We start from the raw sequence: 17,958 nt of genomic DNA on the forward strand, positions 1-17,958 counted from the left end.
TGTGTGAGTGAGTGTGTGTGTATGTGTGTATGTGTGTGTGTGTGTGAGGGAACACTGTTTCAAAAGAAGCTACAGTATGTAAACAATGTTTCAACAAACTAAAAGCCTCTCATTGTATCATATTGGCACAGAGAGTACTGTACCTTTATACATAAATAAACCCTATCTCTGTACTATACCTCCAGTTAGACCACATCTCTATACCCTATCTCTGTACTATACCTCCAGTTAGACCACATCTCTATACCATATCTCTGTACTATACCTCCAGTTAGACCACATCTCTATACCATATCTCTGTACTATACCTCCAGTTAGACCACATCTCTATACCCTATCTCTGTACTATACCTCCAGTTAGACCACATCTCTATACCCTATCTCTGTACTATACCTCCAGTTAAACCACATCTCTATACCCTATCTCTGTCCTACACCACCAGTTAAACCACATCTCTATACCCTATCTCTGTACTATACCTCCCGTTAAACCACATCTCTATACCCTATCTCTGTACTATACCTCCACATCTCTATACCCTATCTCTGTACTATACCTCCAGTTAAACCACATCTCTATACCCTATCTCTGTACTATACCTCCCGTTAAACCACATCTCTATACCCTATCTCTGTACTATACCTCCCGTTAAACCACATCTCTATACCCTATCTCTGTACTATACCTCCCGTTAAACCACATCTCTATACCCTATCTCTGTACTATACCTCCACATCTCTATACCCTATCTCTGTACTATACCTCCCGTTAAACCATATCTCTATACCCTATCTCTGTACTATACCTCCCGTTAAACCACATCTCTATACCCTATCTCTGTCCTACACCACCAGTTAAACCACATCTCTGTACTATACCACCAGATAAACCACATCTCTATACCCTATCTCTGTCCTACACCTCCAGTTAAACCACATACGGTGCCTGTCGAATGTCTACAGCCCACTTGGATTTCTTAACATTTTATTGTGTTACAAAGTGGGATTAAAACAGGTTTAATTGTCTTTTTTTTGGTCAACGATTTACAGAAAATACTCTGTAATCTCAAAGTGGAGGAAAAAAAATCAACTTTAAAAAAAAGATGAATGAAAAATAAAACACGAATATACAGTACCTTGATTAGATACGTTTTCACCCCCCTGAGTCAATGAGTCAATGCACTTTAGAAACACCTGTGGCAGTGACTACAGCTGGCAGTGACTACAGCTGGCAGTGACTACAGCTGGCAGTGACTACAGCTGGCAGTGACTACAGCTGTGAGTCTTACTGGATAAGTAAGAGCTTTGCACACATATATTGCAATCGCCACCATGCTTGAAAATAAGGAGGCAGTTACTCCGTAATGTGTTGTGTCGGATTTGCCCCAAACATAAGGTGTTGCATTTAGGCCAAAAAAGTGTTTGTTTTTTCTTTCTGTATTACTTTAGTGCGTTGTTGCATGTAGGATGCATGGAATATTTTTATTCTTCTTTTCACTTCATCATTAAGGTCATATTTGTGGAGTCACTACAGTGTTGTGGATCCATCCTCAGGATCAACAACATTGTAGCTGTTTTAAAATAACCAATGGCCTTATGGTGACATCCCTAAGCAGTTTTTTCCTGTCCTGCAGCTCATCAGTTCAGAAGGACGACTTTATCTTTGATGTTTCTAGGTGGTTTATAGTATACATCATCCAAAGCATAATTGTTAACTCGACAATGCTTAAAGATATATTCAATGTCTGATTTGTTACTGTTACGCATCTTCCAATCACCGCCCTTCCCTATGAAGCTTTCGAAAAGGTCCCTGGCCTTTGTAGCTGAATCTGTGCTTGAAATTCAATACTTGACAGAGGGACTTTACAGATGATGTATGTATGGGGGACAGAGGACGGGGTAGTCATTCAAAAATCATGTCAACCCCTAGTATGTCACGGAGATTCCATATCTTTTATTGGGCCGTTTTCGTGGACACAGATTAAACCTAATCCTAGACTAAATTGCACTTTTAAACTGGATTAACTGAAATGGCATTTCTCAGGTTTAAAATAGTCAGATTTCCAGAAGGATGATTAGATTTAATCTAGATCTAAGAGAAGACTTAAGTTAAACCTGGTCAGAGACAGGATTAATGGATGTTGGCCCCCAGGATGAACTTGGCAATGAGAGAAACTGGATTACCTGGACTATTTCAATGATGATCAAAGATCACCACCAAGGCCCGACAAAAGGACAGTATAGACCGGAGCAAGCCACTGATTTTGATCAAATCAATTTCTGTGACCGTTTCCGTATGTACAAAGAAAATGCTGCTGACATTTGTTTGCTTGAGCCAAGGCTTTCATCAAGCATTTCGCGTCACTCGCAATAACATCTGCTAACCATGTGTCTGTGACCAATAACATTTGATTTGATTTGATTTGGGGAAAGGCTCATCCCTCCTTTCCTACAAGTACTGATCACCTTGAGGTGTTTGGCATCTGGAACCTTCCACCGTGAAACAGGAGATTTGTGTGATCTAAGTTACTCGACTGTATGCAGAATAATCCACAAAGTCTGAAACGAAAGACAATTGCATCAATTTCCCTGACGCTGCTGCCCAAGCCAACTGCAAGGTAGAGTTATCTGAATATGGGAACTTCTCTGGAGTCATTGGCTGTATAGATGGATGTCATATTCCCATCAAGTGTCCCTCTACAGCAGATGTGGAGGAGTACAGGAATCATACAAACTGGTTCTCAATAAATGTACAAAGTGTGTTCACTCCAAATTTGCAGTTCTCCAACATTGTTGCACGTCGGGAAAGGTGCAACTCATGACTCAATGATTATCCAAAACTCCTCTTCGGATGCTCAGTTTGAAGGAGGACAACAGAGTGGAATCATACTCGGTGACAGTGGGTATGCACATACCAACGTCTTGTTCACCCCCTATCTTCATGCAATAGGACCTGAGCAACAACAGTACAACCAAGCTCATATCCGTACCAGAGGTGTAGTGGAGTGTATGTTTGGTGTATGGGGTCGTTTCCAGTCTCTCAGAAACACATTGTGCTTTCAACCAAGATGCTGAATTGTCATAATTGCAAATGCAGTGCTTCACAATGAACTCGAACCTGCATGGCTGCCTAGATCCTCACATTGAAGATGATGATGACCCAGATGTTCCCGTCATGCACGTCAGCTTTGACACACGCCACACTTTATGTAGTGTAATGACACTACATAATGACACTACATAAAGTGTAGCGTTACACGTGCAACACAGCATTCCTAACGAAGCCCACAATGTCTGCTGTGTGGATCGAGCAGTCAACAAGTCGAGCAGTCATTTGAAAGAGTAAGACATTTCAGCAAGACAAAGGCGAAACCCGTTAACGCCAAGATAATGGAATTAATTTCCCTTGACAATCAACCGTTCTCTGTCGTGGGTGTTGTTGGCTTTCGCCAAATTAGTCGAGCACCGGTACACACTACCAAGTGCGCTATTTTACAGATGTTGCCCTACCGGAGTTACACAGTAATTGCGTCACTGCTATTAGCTTCACGACTGACATTTGGACCAGCAAAGTCAGCCCCATGAGCATGCTGAGTCTGACGGCACAGTGGGTCGTCGAGGATTTGGTACTGAGGAAAGTCATATTGCATGCTCATGAATGTTCCGGTTGTGTTACCACTGCTACCTTTTCAATGGTATTTGAGAACATGTTTGAAACTTGTAAACACGCTAGCTACCTCCATTCAAACAACTGACTGGAGAGAAATAAGCTCATCAACTGCGCCTGCAGCAGACGTGATACCCTCTGTCTCGGCACTGAAACGCCTGCTCGCCACCATGCTCGATGCTATGTACTGCACAACGACGGCTACTTCGAGGCAGACAAGAAACAGGGTTTACGTGAAATGTTACATACACAGATGGACAAGATGGAAACGGACACAGTGACAGTGAGCACAGAGGAAGAGGACCCACGACAGAAGAGGCCTCGGACGGAGCTGAAACTTCACTGCTTGACACGCATGATGAAATCCTGGGTGAGAATGAAACGACTGAACAAATTAACAATGAAACAGCACAGCAAGTAAGTGAAAGAAATAGGTTTTGATGATGTTTTACTGGTAATGGGGACATACATAAATGCCAACAAAATAACTTTTTGGTCAGTGTAGTGTATGTAACCTTTACTTAACTTGGCAAGTCAGTTAAGAACAAATTCCTATTTCCAATGACGGCCTACCCCGGCCAAACCCACACGACGCTGGGCCAATTGTGCGCCGTCCTATGCGACTCCCAATCATGGCCGGATGTGATACAGCCTGGATTCGAACTAGGGGCTGCAGTGATGCCTCTTGCACTGAGATGCAGTGCCTTAGATCGATGCATCCAGGTGTGTGTGTTCACTATTTAACTGTATTAGAATGCTTAAAAGGCTGCAAAATTGTTTTATATCGGTTATCGGTATCGTTTTTTTTTTGTCAAGGATATCCGGATATCTGCATCGGCCAAAAATGTAATATCGGTGCATCACTATTTGTTGTGAGAAGGATAGCTCAAGTGATAGATGCAAACAATAACCATGGATTGGTGACAAAAAGGTTCTTAATTCACAAATGGACATTTCTGAATCCTGAACTGGTGCTGGTTTTCAGAAGAACATTGGTACTGTTGCCGTGTTGCGTTTCTCTCCTCCTCCCTTCATAGCCAACTCAACATGAAGGATTTGCGTCTTCATATCATGCTCTTCTTTTAAATTCACTAGTTTGCGCTTATGAAATTCCATGGCCAGTTTCCCATGGCTGCTCAGCCTCTTCGTCTTAGTCCTCTGGCCCGGGTCAGTGACACAACCTTCTCTCCTGGCTGCTGCAGATGTAGCGGGCTGATCTTGATCCTGTCTTATTATCCCCTCCAAGCCTCTAGGAAATGATTCAATTGCTGCATTAGAGAACATTATTTCCTCAAGAGTTGAGTTCCTTCCATGATCTGTATTTATGGGAGTTCAAGAGTTGACTGACAAGATGACATATTCCCTGCAGTCCGGGGATGACACATGTTGAATGAATGTGTCCTACTAATTGAAATGTTCAAATGGTCACCATTGGGGATACCTTCCAGGGGTTGCTGGCTATTACTTATCCCGGGTCAACAAGTCCCCTTGTTCATCTGTCTCTGGTCTTACTCGGGGACAATAAATACAGTACCTTACCTGAAGTTGTTGTAGCGTCCTCTTATTTAGTTGAATTCGTTAAAAAAACGGTAGGCCAGGCCTTCTTTTTTCTTGTTTTCTGTTGATGAATCATGCTGTTTGTTCTCGATAGTTGGGGGGTTTGACACAATTTGCTTCAAGAGAGTCACTGAAATTCTCTGAATGTTTTCTTTGACCTCCGTCCATTGTTTGGTTTAGGTGACTTGATCCAATTCCACACAATGCTTATGTATTAGTGTCCCATCCCTGTTTTTTGAAGCATCCTCAGTTCAGGACTAAGTGCATATCATTAATCTACACTGAACAAAAATATAAACGCAACATGTAAAGTGCTGGTCCCATGTTTCATGAGCTGAAATAAAAGATCCCAGAAATGTTCCATATGCACAAAAAGCTTATTTCTCAAAAATGTTCTGTGCAAATTTGTTTACATCTCTCTTAGTGAGCATTTCTCCTTCGCCAAGATAATCCATGCAACCTGACACACATGGCTTATCAAGAAGCTGATTAAACAGCATGATTATTACACAGGTGCACCTTGTGCTGGGGACAATAAAAGGCCACTCTAAAATGTGCAGTATTGTCACACAACACAATACCACAGATGTATCAAGTTGAGGGAGCGTGCAATTGGCATGCTGACTGCAGGAATGTCCACCAGAGCTGTTTCCGTATCATTTTAATGTTTAATTTCTCTACCATAAGCCACCTCCAACGTTGTTTTAGAGAATTTGGCAGTACGTCCAACCCACTCCACCACCGTAGACAATGTGTATGGCGTCGTGTCAGCAAGCGGTTTGCTGATGTCAACTTTGTGAACAGAGTGCCCCATGGTGGCGGTGGGATTATGGTATGGGAAGGCATAAACTACAGACATGCACAACAATATCTTTCTTTTCACTTTGACGCTATGGAGAATTTTCTGTAGATCAATCACAAAAAAAATACAATTCAATCTATTTCAATCCCACTTTGTAACGCAACAAAATGTGAAAAACAAATTAAAGGGAGTGTATACTTTCTGTAGGTGCTGCAGCTTGGCCATGTTCTGTTATAATCTCCACCCGGCACAGCCAGAAGAGGACTGGCCACCCCACATAGCCTGGTTCCCCTCTAGGTTTCTTCCTAGGTTTTGGCCTTTCTAGGGAGTTTTTCCTAGCCACCGTGCTTCTACACCTGCATTGCTTGCTGTTTGGGGTTTTAGGCTGGGTTTCTGTACAGCACTTTGAGATATCAGCTGATGTACGAAGGGCTATATAAATAAAATGTGATTGATTGATTGATTGATTGATTGCAGCTGACCCATCTGAGGCTGTGGGCCAGAGACCCTTCCAAATGCTGGCCCTCCGCTCGGCTGGCCCTGTATGTCCTGTCTGTTTCTGCCTCTCTGTCTCTCTCTATGACCCCAAACTACTGTGAACTGGACCTGGGCCAACACGCCATGTCCGGCCAAACGAATAATTACAACTATCTAAAGAAGGCTGTGGGCCAGAGGCCCTTTCAATTGCTGGCCCTCCACGCGGCTGGCACTGTATGTCCTGTCTGTTTCTGCCTCGGTCTCTCCCTGTCTCTCTGGCTCTGTCTCTCTCTGCGACCCCAAAACACAGCGAGCTGGACCTGGGCCAACACGCCATGTCCGGCCAAAACAAATAATTACAATTATCTAAAGATGCAAGTGTGTGTGGGTGGGAGAAAGAGAGAGAGAGAAAGATAGATAACTATTGATTTTGGCTCTCATAATCACTTCAATTCTAATTTGATGAAGGCTCCCTTCCCTGCATGCAGTTGGGAATCTACATTGTGGGTATTCTCACGTACGCTGTCTCAATACCACAGTACTCACACTACCCAGTACAGTACTGAATGCCTTAGAGCATGATTTTGAATCACTGCTATCAAAACCTAAGCATGGAAGGTGATAACTCATTGGAACTCTTATTGTGATCAAGCTTAAGCTTGACTATAATATCCAGATTGTATCACAACCGGCCGTGATTGGGAGTCCCATAGGGTGGCGCACAATTGGCACAGCGTCATCCGGGTTTGGCCGGTGTAGGCCGTCACTGGAAATAAGGATTTGTTCTTAACTGACTTGACTAGTTAAATAAAGGTTAAATAAAAATAAATAAAAAATAAGCAACTAACGTGTGCAGACAAATATTCACAAAGCATCTCAGGGTAGCAGTGCTGATCTAGGTTCAACAATGCCTTTTAAGCATTATGAATAAGAGGGAGGACCAGCACTCTAGTAATGGGAATGAGTAATTGATTTCTTGAGTACTAGAATAGATGTCAAAGCCTGTTCTTTAACCAGAGATTAAAACAACAAAAAAATGTAAATACTGTAAAACTATTTGATGGAAAGTCCTTTGTGGCTGACCGACTGGGCAAGGGAAATGTTGTCTTGAAGACAACACTCATTTGCTTAGACTCTAGTGTTCCATTTGTGCATTTGCGGAGCACAAAAAAAAAACAAGCCAGGCATCACACTGTTTTTCTCTGTAAATACCATTTCCCCTCTGTGTCTCATTCACTCTATTGCATTCTGACCACTCCCTCCACACACTCGTTCTGAGGGCACACACAAGCTCCTGTTAGGCTTACAGAAATAAATGGCTATAAAAGAGTATCTAACTGATGGGATATCTATTTTCTACTTTGCTAACTGCTAGATCCATTTAGAATTGGTTAGCCCAGGCTATAACCTCCCACTAAACACTGACAGGTACCACACTGTACATTTGTAAAAACAGTTTGATACAGACAAAAAGTGTATTTTCGTCATAATCATTAAGCATATGCCTACTCACCAAACAGATTTTTCGCCAAATTGAGCCCCGTTTCAAATGATCACACTTTGAGAATAACAGTTCAAGGCACGAGATGCACATCACCTCAGATTAGAAAATGTTTTCATTTTGGAAAAATATTATTTTCCATTTTATTCAGCTATATTTATTACATCATGTTTTTCTAAACGTTTTTTGACTGAATATTTATGGGGTAATTCAGCAATTAGGATTTGTTATCTGTAATGGTTATGATAAATTAGGCATTGTTGCGATCTGTTGGCATATGTTTTGTCCAGTGTGAGTACTCGAACAGTCAGAAAAGGTCAAATGCCCAACCTTAGAGCACTCCTGATTAAATCAGCACTCATTGCTTTATTTGGAAGCTCAATGGGGCCTTTACACACAGGGGGCAGTGCCCAGAGAAGTAAACGAGGATCTGTCTCTCTTTTCCCCCCTTCAGCCAGCCTAAACCCCCTGCCTCCTCCACCCCACCCGGCCTCCAATCCCTAGCTTTGCAAGGAGACAAGATAAATCACACACCTCCTCTCCCTCGCTCTCTGGAACAATTCATGGACTTCATGCCAGCCAAAGTGATGGGTTTAAGCAGGATTCAGAGCCTCGGGATAGAGGGATGAGGCAGGAAGTGAGGAAAGAAAGGAGGAGGGAGAGAGGTAGGTGGAGGAGAGGGTGACGTTGAGTTATGTCACCCCAAACGGAAGCACTCTGTTCTATTAAAAGACCTTCAACTAGACGTTTACTTGTTGAAGGGTGGGCTGGGAGCGTGGGTCCAGGGGGTTAGTGACAGGGGGTCTGTCCCTACCCTGTACACACACACACACACAATCTCAGAATCCTGATAAATTTCCATGTCAACACGAATGGGGGAGAACACTCGACGAGGGAATAGTACAGTATACAACACACAACCTGCTAAGTGCAGCCCCAGCACCACCCCTCTCTCCCCTTTCACCCACCCTTTAAGAGGGGGAGAGATGCAAGACATATGGGCCTCCTTCCTGGAGAGATGGCAGCTTAGTGTTTGTTTAAATAATGTGGTGTCAACTCCCTCTGGTAGCCTTGTGCACGATAGGCTGGTGAGCAGGAGAAATGAGTGGCTGATGGCTGTGCACTCGGAAAGTGTTCAGCGGTATTCTGAAGTCAACGCTGTGAACAGAGGGGTTATGGTGGGGTTGTGGTATGGGCAGGCATAAGCTACGGACAACAGAGGTGGCGGTGGGGTTGTGGTATGGGCAGGCATAAGCTACGGACAACAGAGGTGGCGGTGGGGTTGTGGTATGGGCAGGCATAAGCTACGGACAACAGAGGTGGCGGTGGGGTTGTGGTATGGGCAGGCATAAGCTACGGACAACAGAGGTGGCGGTGGGGTTGTGGTATGGGCAGGCATAAGCTACGGACAACAGAGGTGGCGGTGGGGTTGTGGTATGGGTGGCATATGGGCAGGCATAGCTACGGACAACAGAGGTGGCGGTGGGGTTGTGGTATGGGCAGGCATAAGCTACGGACAACAGAGGTGGCGGTGGGGTTGTGGTATGGGCAGGCATAAGCTACGGACAACAGAGGTGGCGGTGGGGTTGTGGTATGGGCAGGCATAAGCTACGGACAACAGAGGTGGCGGTGGGGTTGTGGTATGGGCAGGCATAAGCTACGGACAACAGAGGTGGCGGTGGGGTTGTGGTATGGGCAGGCATAAGCTACGGACAACAGAGGTGGCGGTGGGGTTATGGTATGGGCGGCATAAGCTACGGACAACAGAGGTGGCGGTGTGGTATGGGCAGGCATAAGCTACGGACAACAGAGGTGGCGGTGGGGTTGTGGTATGGGCAGGCATAAGCTACGGACAACAGAGGTGGCGGTGGGGTTGTGGTAAGCTACGGGAGGTGGCGGTGGGGTTGTGGTATGGGCAGGCATAAGCTACTGAGGTGGCGGTGGGGTTGTGGTATGGGCAGGCATAAGCTACGGACAACAGAGGTGGCGGTGGGGTTGTGGTATGGGCAGGCATAAGCTACGGACAACAGAGGTGGCGGTGGGGTTGTGGTATGGGCAGGCATAAGCTGGACAACAGCATGGGCAGGCATAAGCTACGGACAACAGAGGTGGCGGTGGGGTTGTGGTATGGGCAGGCATAAGCTACGGACAACAGAGGTGGCGGTGGGGTTGTGGTATGGGCAGGCATAAGCTACGGACAACAGAGGTGGCGGTGGGGTTGTGGTATGGGCAGGCATAAGCTACGGACAACAGAGGTGGCGGTGGGGTTGTGGTATGGGCAGGCATAAGCTACGGACAACAGAGGTGGCGGTGGGGTTGGGTATGGGCAGGCATAAGCTACGGACAACAGAGGTGGCGGTGGGGTTGGTATGGGCAGGCATAAGCTACGGACAACAGAGGTGGCGGTGGGGTTGTGGTATGGGCAGGCATAAGCTACGGACAACAGAGGTGGCGGTGGGGTTGTGGTATGGGCAGGCATAAGCTACGGACAACAGAGGTGGCGGTGGGGTTGTGGTATGGGCAGGCATGGGACAACAGAGGTGGCGGTGGGGTTATGGTATGGGTAGGCATAAGCTACGGACAACAGAGGTGGCGGTGGGGTTATGGTATGGGTTAAGCTACGGACAACAGAGGTGGCGGTGGGGTTGTGGTATGGGCAGGCATAAGCTACGGACAACAGAGGTGGCGGTGGGGTTGTGGTATGGGCAGGCATAAGCTACGGACAACAGAGGTGGCGGTGAGGTTATGGTATGGGCAGGCATAAGCTACGGACAACAGAGGTGGCGGTGGGGTTGTGGTATGGGCAGGCATAAGCTACGGACAACAGAGGTGGCGGTGGGGTTGTGGTATGGGCAGGCATAAGCTACGGACAACAGAGGTGGCGGTGGGGTTGTGGTATGGGCAGGCATAAGCTACGGACAACAGAGGTGGCGGTGGGGTTGTGGTATGGGCAGGCATAAGCTACGGACAACAGAGGTGGCGGTGGGGTTGTGGTATGGGCAGGCATAAGCTACGGACAACAGAGGTGGCGGTGGGGTTATGGTATGGGCAGGCATAAGCTACGGACAACAGAGGTGGCGGTGGGGTTATGGTATGGGCAGGCATAAGCTACGGACAACAGAGGTGGCGGTGGGGTTGTGGTATGGGCAGGCATAAGCTACGGACAACAGAGGTGGCGGTGGGGTTATGGTATGGGCAGGCATAAGCTACGGACAACAGAGGTGGCGGTGGGGTTATGGTATGGGCAGGCATAAGCTACGGACAACAGAGGTGGCGGTGGGTTGTGGTATGGGCAGGCATAAGCTACGGACAACAGAGGTGGCGGTGGGGTTGTGGTATGGGCAGGCATAAGCTATGGACAACAGAGGTGGCGGTGGGGTTGTGGTATGGGCAGGCATAAGCTACGGACAACAGAGGTGGCGGTGGGGTTGTGGTATGGGCAGGCATAAGCTACGGACAACAGAGGTGGCGGTGGGGTTGTGGTATGGGCAGGCATAAGCTACGGACAACAGAGGTGGCGGTGGGGTTGTGGTATGGGCAGGCATAAGCTACGGACAACAGAGGTGGCGGTGGGGTTGTGGTATGGGCAGGCATAAGCTACGGACAACAGAGGTGGCGGTGGGGTTATGGTATGGGCAGGCATAAGCTACGGACAACAGAGGTGGCGGTGGGGTTATGGTATGGGCAGGCATAAGCTACGGACAACAGAGGTGGCGGTGGGGTTGTGGTATGGGCAGGCATAAGCTACGGACAACAGAGGTGGCGGTGGGGTTATGGTATGGGCAGGCATAAGCTACGGACAACAGAGGTGGCGGTGGGGTTGTGGTATGGGCAGGCATAAGCTACGGACAACAGAGGTGGCGGTGGGGTTGTGGTATGGGCAGGCATAAGCTACGGACAACAGAGGTGGCGGTGGGGTTATGGTATGGGCAGGCATAAGCTACGGACAACAGAGGTGGCGGTGGGGTTGTGGTATGGGCAGGCATAAGCTACGGACAACAGAGGTCAGTAGTCCAGAGCGGAGTCTGAAAGGTACAGAATGGTAGTCAGGCTCAGGCTCAGGGCAGGCAGAAGTCAGTAATCCAGGGTGTTGTGACAAGTACAGAACGACAGGCAGGCTCAGGGTCAAGGCAGGCAGAATGGTCAAAACCCGGGGAGAGATAGAAAACAGGAACTAGAGGGGTACGGGGAAAAAAAACGCTGGTAGGCTTGACGAAGCAAAACAAACTGGCAACGGTCAAGCTGAGGGGGAGGTGTTAAGGGGGATCAAGGTGTTGGTCAAGATTGCGTGGAAGTTCACATTCACATGTGAATTATACTGAACGAAAATATAAAAGTCAACATGTAAAGTGTTGGTCCCATGTTTCATGAGCTGAAATGATCCCAGATGACACATTTGTTAAAATCCCTGTTAGTGAGCATTTCTCCTTTGCCAAAATAATCCATCCACCTGACAGGTGTGGCATATCAAGAAGCTGATTAAACCACATGATCATTATACAGGTGCACCTTGTGCTTGGGACAATAAAAGGCTACAATAAAATGCAGTTGTCACACAACACAATGCCACAGATGTCTCAAGTTGAGGGAGCATGCGATTGGCATGCTGACTGCAGGAATGTCCACTAGAGCTGTTGCCAGAAAATTTCTCTACCATAAGCCCCCTCCAACATCATTTTAGAGAATTTGGCAATACGTGCAGCCTGCCTCATTACTGCAGAACACATGTAACCATGCCAGCCTAGGACCTCCACATCCCATGTTCACATCCATGCGGGATTGTCTAGCCACCCGGACAGCTGATGAAACCGTGGGTTTGCACAACTGAAGAATTTCTGCACAAACTGTCAGAAACCGTCTCAGTGGGCAAATGTTCAACTTCGATGTCCACTGGCACGCTGGAGAACTGTGGTCTTTTTTTGGCAGACAGCGTGTATGGTGTTCGGTGGGCTAGCGGTTTGCTGATGTCAACGTTGTGAACTAGAGTGCACCATGGTGGCGGTGGGATTTTGGTATGGGCAGGCATAAGCTACAAACGAACACAATTGCATTTAAATCGATGGCAATATCAATGCACAAAGACACCATGATGAGATCCTGAGGCCCATTTTCGTGCAATTCATCTGCCGCCATCACCTCAAGTTTTAGCATGATAATAAACGGCCCCATGTCACAAGGATCTGTACACAACTCCAGGTAGCTGAAAATGTCTCAGTTCTTCCATAGACTGCATACTCAAACATGTTACGCATTGAGCATGTTCGGGATGCACTGAATCGACTTGTACGACAGTATGTTCCAGTTCCCGCCAATATGCAGCAACTTCGCACAGCCATTGAACAGGAAAGGGACAACATTCCATAACATCAACAGCCTGATCAGAAGGGCCTTGGTCAGGGAGGTGACCAAGAACCCAATGATTATTCTGAAAGAGCTCTAGAGTTCCTCTGTGGAGATGAGAGAACCTTCCAGAAGGACAACCATCTCTGCAACACTCCACCAATAAGGTTTTTATGGTAGAGTGTTCAGATATCAGCCACTTCTCAGTAAAAGGCACATCACATAATCATGGTGGTGGTAGCCTCATGCTGTGGGGATGTTTTTCAGCGGCAGGGACTGGGAGACTAGTCAGGATTGAGGGAAAGATGAACGGAGCAAAGTACAGAGATACTTGATGAAAACCTGCTCCAGTGCACTCAGGATGTCAGACTGGGTCGTTTTCCAAAAGGAAAACGACCCTAAGCACACCGCCAAGACAACACAGGACAAGTCTCTAAATATTCTTGAATGGCCCAGCTAGAGCCCAGACTCAAACATCTCTAAAGAACTGAAAATAGCTTTACAGCAACGCTCCCCAACCAACCTGACAGAGCTTGAGAGGATCTACACAGAAGAATGGGATAAACTCTTGTCGCGTCATACCAAAGAAGACTCGAGGCTGTAATCGCTGCCAAAGGTGCATCAAGAAAAGTACTGATTAAAGGGTCTGAACTTACGTAAATTTGATATTTCCGTTTTTTTATTTGTAATACAGTTGCAAAAATTTCAAAAAACCTGATTTTGCTTTGTTATTATGGTGTATTGTGTGTAGATTGATGGTAAAACACGATTTAATCCGTTTTAGAATAAGGCTGTTGTCACTCCCTGGTCGAAGTATTTTGTGTTTGTCTTTATTTATTTGGTCAGGCCGGGTGTGACATGGGTTTATTGTGGTGTGTTTTGTCTTGGGGTTTTGTTAGTTATTGGGTGTGTGGCTTAGTGGAGGTATCTAGCAAAGTCTATGGCTGTCTGGAGTGGTTCGCAATCAGAGGCAGGTGTTTATCGTTGCCTCTGATTGGGAACCATATTTAGGCAGCCATATTCTTTGAGTGTTTCGTGGGTGATTGTCCTTAGTGTCCTTGTTCCTGTCTATGTGTTAGTGTACTCAAGTATAGGCTGTTTCGGATTTCGTTACATTTATTGTTTTTTGTAGTGTTTGTATTTAGATTCGTGTTATGTTTGTTTATTAAAAACATGGATCGCAATCTACACGCTGCATCTTGGTCCGACTCTCCTTCACACCAAGAGAACCGTTACAGCTGTAACATAACTGTCACACCCAGATCAGTTTCACTTGTCTATGTGCTTGTTTCCACCCCCCTTAAGGTGTTGCCCATCTTCCTCAATATCCCCACTGTATTTATACCTGTGTTCTCTGTTTGTCTGTTGCCAGACACACGTTTTTCCCGTAATTCATATTAATATTGTACATTAATTAATAATAGTATTTAGATATTTCCATTACAAAAGCTAGTGGGTCAATGCGGTGACGGCAGAACTAGTGTAATCAACTTAATATGAGTACTGCTATTATATGATATCAGTACTTGTTGCATTTCCCACTCCTGTCAACTGATTTCAGCCAGTGGATTGAAAGCATTGTTTGAATGGAATATTGGCAGTTCATTTGACAAATGACTGGCTGGCTGGCTAGCTAACAAATATACAGTTCAGATAAACTCTTCAAATTCATTATTTTACACAATAATTATCACAGCACTGGCAAACCATGAATTGTCAACAGTCTGACCAAAACGGTTGACCTTCATCCCATCATAAGAAGGTTCATGTCCATTCTAGTATTCAAATTCCTAATCTCAGTCTTTTTGCTATCAATCCAGCTGTCCAACATCTCTTATACTGCAGGCCTTGCACACACACACACACGCCCCCGCACACACACAAACACTAGAGTCAGGAGAGCCACCAGCCCAGAGGCCAATCCTCTTCAGCTACACTGCACTAGAGCTGGTATGTCATCAACTTCTTCTCCTCCTACACATCTCTCTTCTCTTTTATTCCATTTCTTCGTACTTCGTCGGATTGACTAGTCTGGGAGTTGAATGAGGTGAGGGGCTGGATTTAGACTCTTTGAACTGCACCATCGATGGCTCTGTCCATGTAGCTTCTAGAGCTGTAGCAATTGTGACTGGTGTGCAATATCAGCTCTCTCTCTCTCCCCTCCATCCCTCCCTACCCTCCTTTCTCTCCCATTCCCTCTTTCCTTCCTTCCTTCCTTCCCTACCTCCCTCACTCTGCTCTCTCTCTCTCTCTCTCTCTCGTGCGCTCCCCCTCCCACCCTACCTCTCTCCCTCCCTTCCTCCCTCCCTGAGACAAAGCGGGCCCAAATAGCGTCTGACTGTAATGCATTAAGGACCCAGTTCCTAAATCACAATAAAAAGATGAGCTTAAAGTCGTTGTTCCCTAGGTGACGGGATGACTAATTCAGGGGGGAGGCACTGGGTTGGGGAGATACACTCGGGGGTGTGGGTTCAATGCCCTCACACACACAGACAAATACGCACACAAGCGCACACACACACGCATGTGCAGGAACACACACATACACACATGCACTTTGGCTTATCACGATGGGCATTGAGGCTTTCTGACTTCGAAAAACACACACGCACTCAACCTCAACAAACCGAGTCACGCTGCCAACTAAGACGCTTATTTCCTGGGAAAACTGTGGTTCTGAATACAAACACACACACACACACACACACACACACACACACACACACACACACACGAACACACACACGAACACACACACGAACACGTGGCGCCACAATTAAGTCCTCTAAATGGTAAACAAAAGTCTGCAACAAAGGACTAAGCCAATAAACAGTGTGCAAACGACTGAGGCTGTGCCTGTTTCTCTTGAGTCTTTTTTAAATGTCAGAAATATCCTTGCTTTTGCTTTAGCTGTCGTGTCAACAAGTGGATGGCAAGTGCGTAGAATAACTCATGACGGTTGGTAGTGTGTGTGTGTGTGTGTAATAAATAAATAATAAACACCATTTTTATAGCAGAGATGTATTATCATATGTATTATTTAGTGCTGCAGCTTAAATAAAACTGCAAATCATACCAGCGCTCCTCTCAGCAGAGAACCGAGCCACGCCACAGAAAATAGATCCAATCCCTGCACCGTTGTCAAGGAGACAATGCAACGCTGCGGTGCTCGTTGTGTGCTGTTTTTCAAAGGCTTCATAGAGCTTTGGATTCAAATAAACTCTTGAAGACACTTGACTAACTATTGAGGCACGTACCACCCATCATAATGAATAGGAAATAGTGAATGTGTTTTGTAACCATTCACTTAAGTAGATCTCTCTTAACATGTTTTTTTTTTTTTAAGACATTGAGAAAGAAAAGACACTGTGGTGAATGTTGCTATTCAAATCACCCACACTGGAATCAATATGCAATCTGGGCTGATATCTACTGTGTTGGCCCAACTGAAAAACACTAATTGGAGCCACAACAAGGCTCTACATAAGTGCTGTGGAGAGGACATTTACAGTGAGGCCATTAGGGCTACAATGAATCACTGGTGCACAGCTACATAGCCTATCCATAGACATGTAGGAGAGTTAAAATGGTTATTCCATCTAACTTCTAATTATTAGAATAGTACACAATGCAGAAAAGAACATCCAGGTTAAGGGTCAGTGGCCCAAGCCCACGAACAGGAATATTCCAAGTTCAAACTGAAGGGGGGTCAGACCGCTATGATCGCCAGGAACTTTACTTTTGGTTTATATTTTCAATCGTTGCGTTATTATTACTGCCTGTTGATGTGAAGTAGGCAGCTACATTAGCAGGATGATATTAAAATATTCTGGTTTTATTTCATTAAATGTATTTTATTTCATCTGGGTGCTTACGTCACCTACTAACACCATGGTATTACCTGTATCTCCTCAGAGAGGAGAGGAGAGGAAGGTATGTTTCGCAGATGACTCCTGTGAAGAAGTACACAACGTCAAATAATTAAAGTATACCAAGGTTAATGCTATTGGTATTGTTATAAGTGAGTGTGAGACTATTGAAACATGTAACATTCAGAGTTGTATTGTTGTTATTGATATAGTTTTGCAGAGTGCTAGTTAGCATGTCTTTCTGTGATGCAGCTGGTCAGCTGAGCTGCCTACTTATGCTAGCGTTGCATTGTGGGAGATGTAGTTTTAGCCCTCTTAAGGTCTGAATGGGATAAATGCGATTTCACTTTGTAGCTTGTTTGTATTAGTGTTTTTGTACATGAGTTGTTGTATTTTAATACGGTCAACACTGAAAGCACCTATCATTGTATTGGCTATGTGTTTGACCTTTACCTCTTCATGCTTCTCCATAGAACAACTTGTCAGAGTGCATTGGAGACTGATGTATTCCTGTCCTGTCTTTTCATAATATTATTGCAGATCTACATAAAAGCACAAAAACACAGCCGTGGTGTTGCTCTTCATTTCTTGGTTCGTCTGTGGTACATATAAAGACCTCTACAGACATACACATACTTTTTAGAAAAAGTTTTTTAAAAATAAAGGAGAGCCGCACAATATAGGAGCTCAAATGCAAAACTATTTATGTCCAACGTTTCGACAGACAAGCTGTCTTCATCAGGGT

The 17,958-nt window shown here is 45.5% G+C and overlaps 1 protein-coding gene across 2 annotated transcripts in view; it reads right to left on the reverse strand.

Annotated features, from left to right (window-relative positions):
- Positions 1 to 17,958, reverse strand: part of LOC118370746 (catenin alpha-2) — a 724,633-nt gene that overhangs the window by 84,759 nt on the left and 621,916 nt on the right. The gene's annotated exons all lie outside the window — the stretch shown is intronic.

This window comes from Oncorhynchus keta, chromosome 29, assembly GCF_023373465.1.
Source record: "Oncorhynchus keta strain PuntledgeMale-10-30-2019 chromosome 29, Oket_V2, whole genome shotgun sequence".
In the NCBI taxonomy this organism is placed as follows: Eukaryota; Metazoa; Chordata; class Actinopteri; order Salmoniformes; family Salmonidae; genus Oncorhynchus; species Oncorhynchus keta.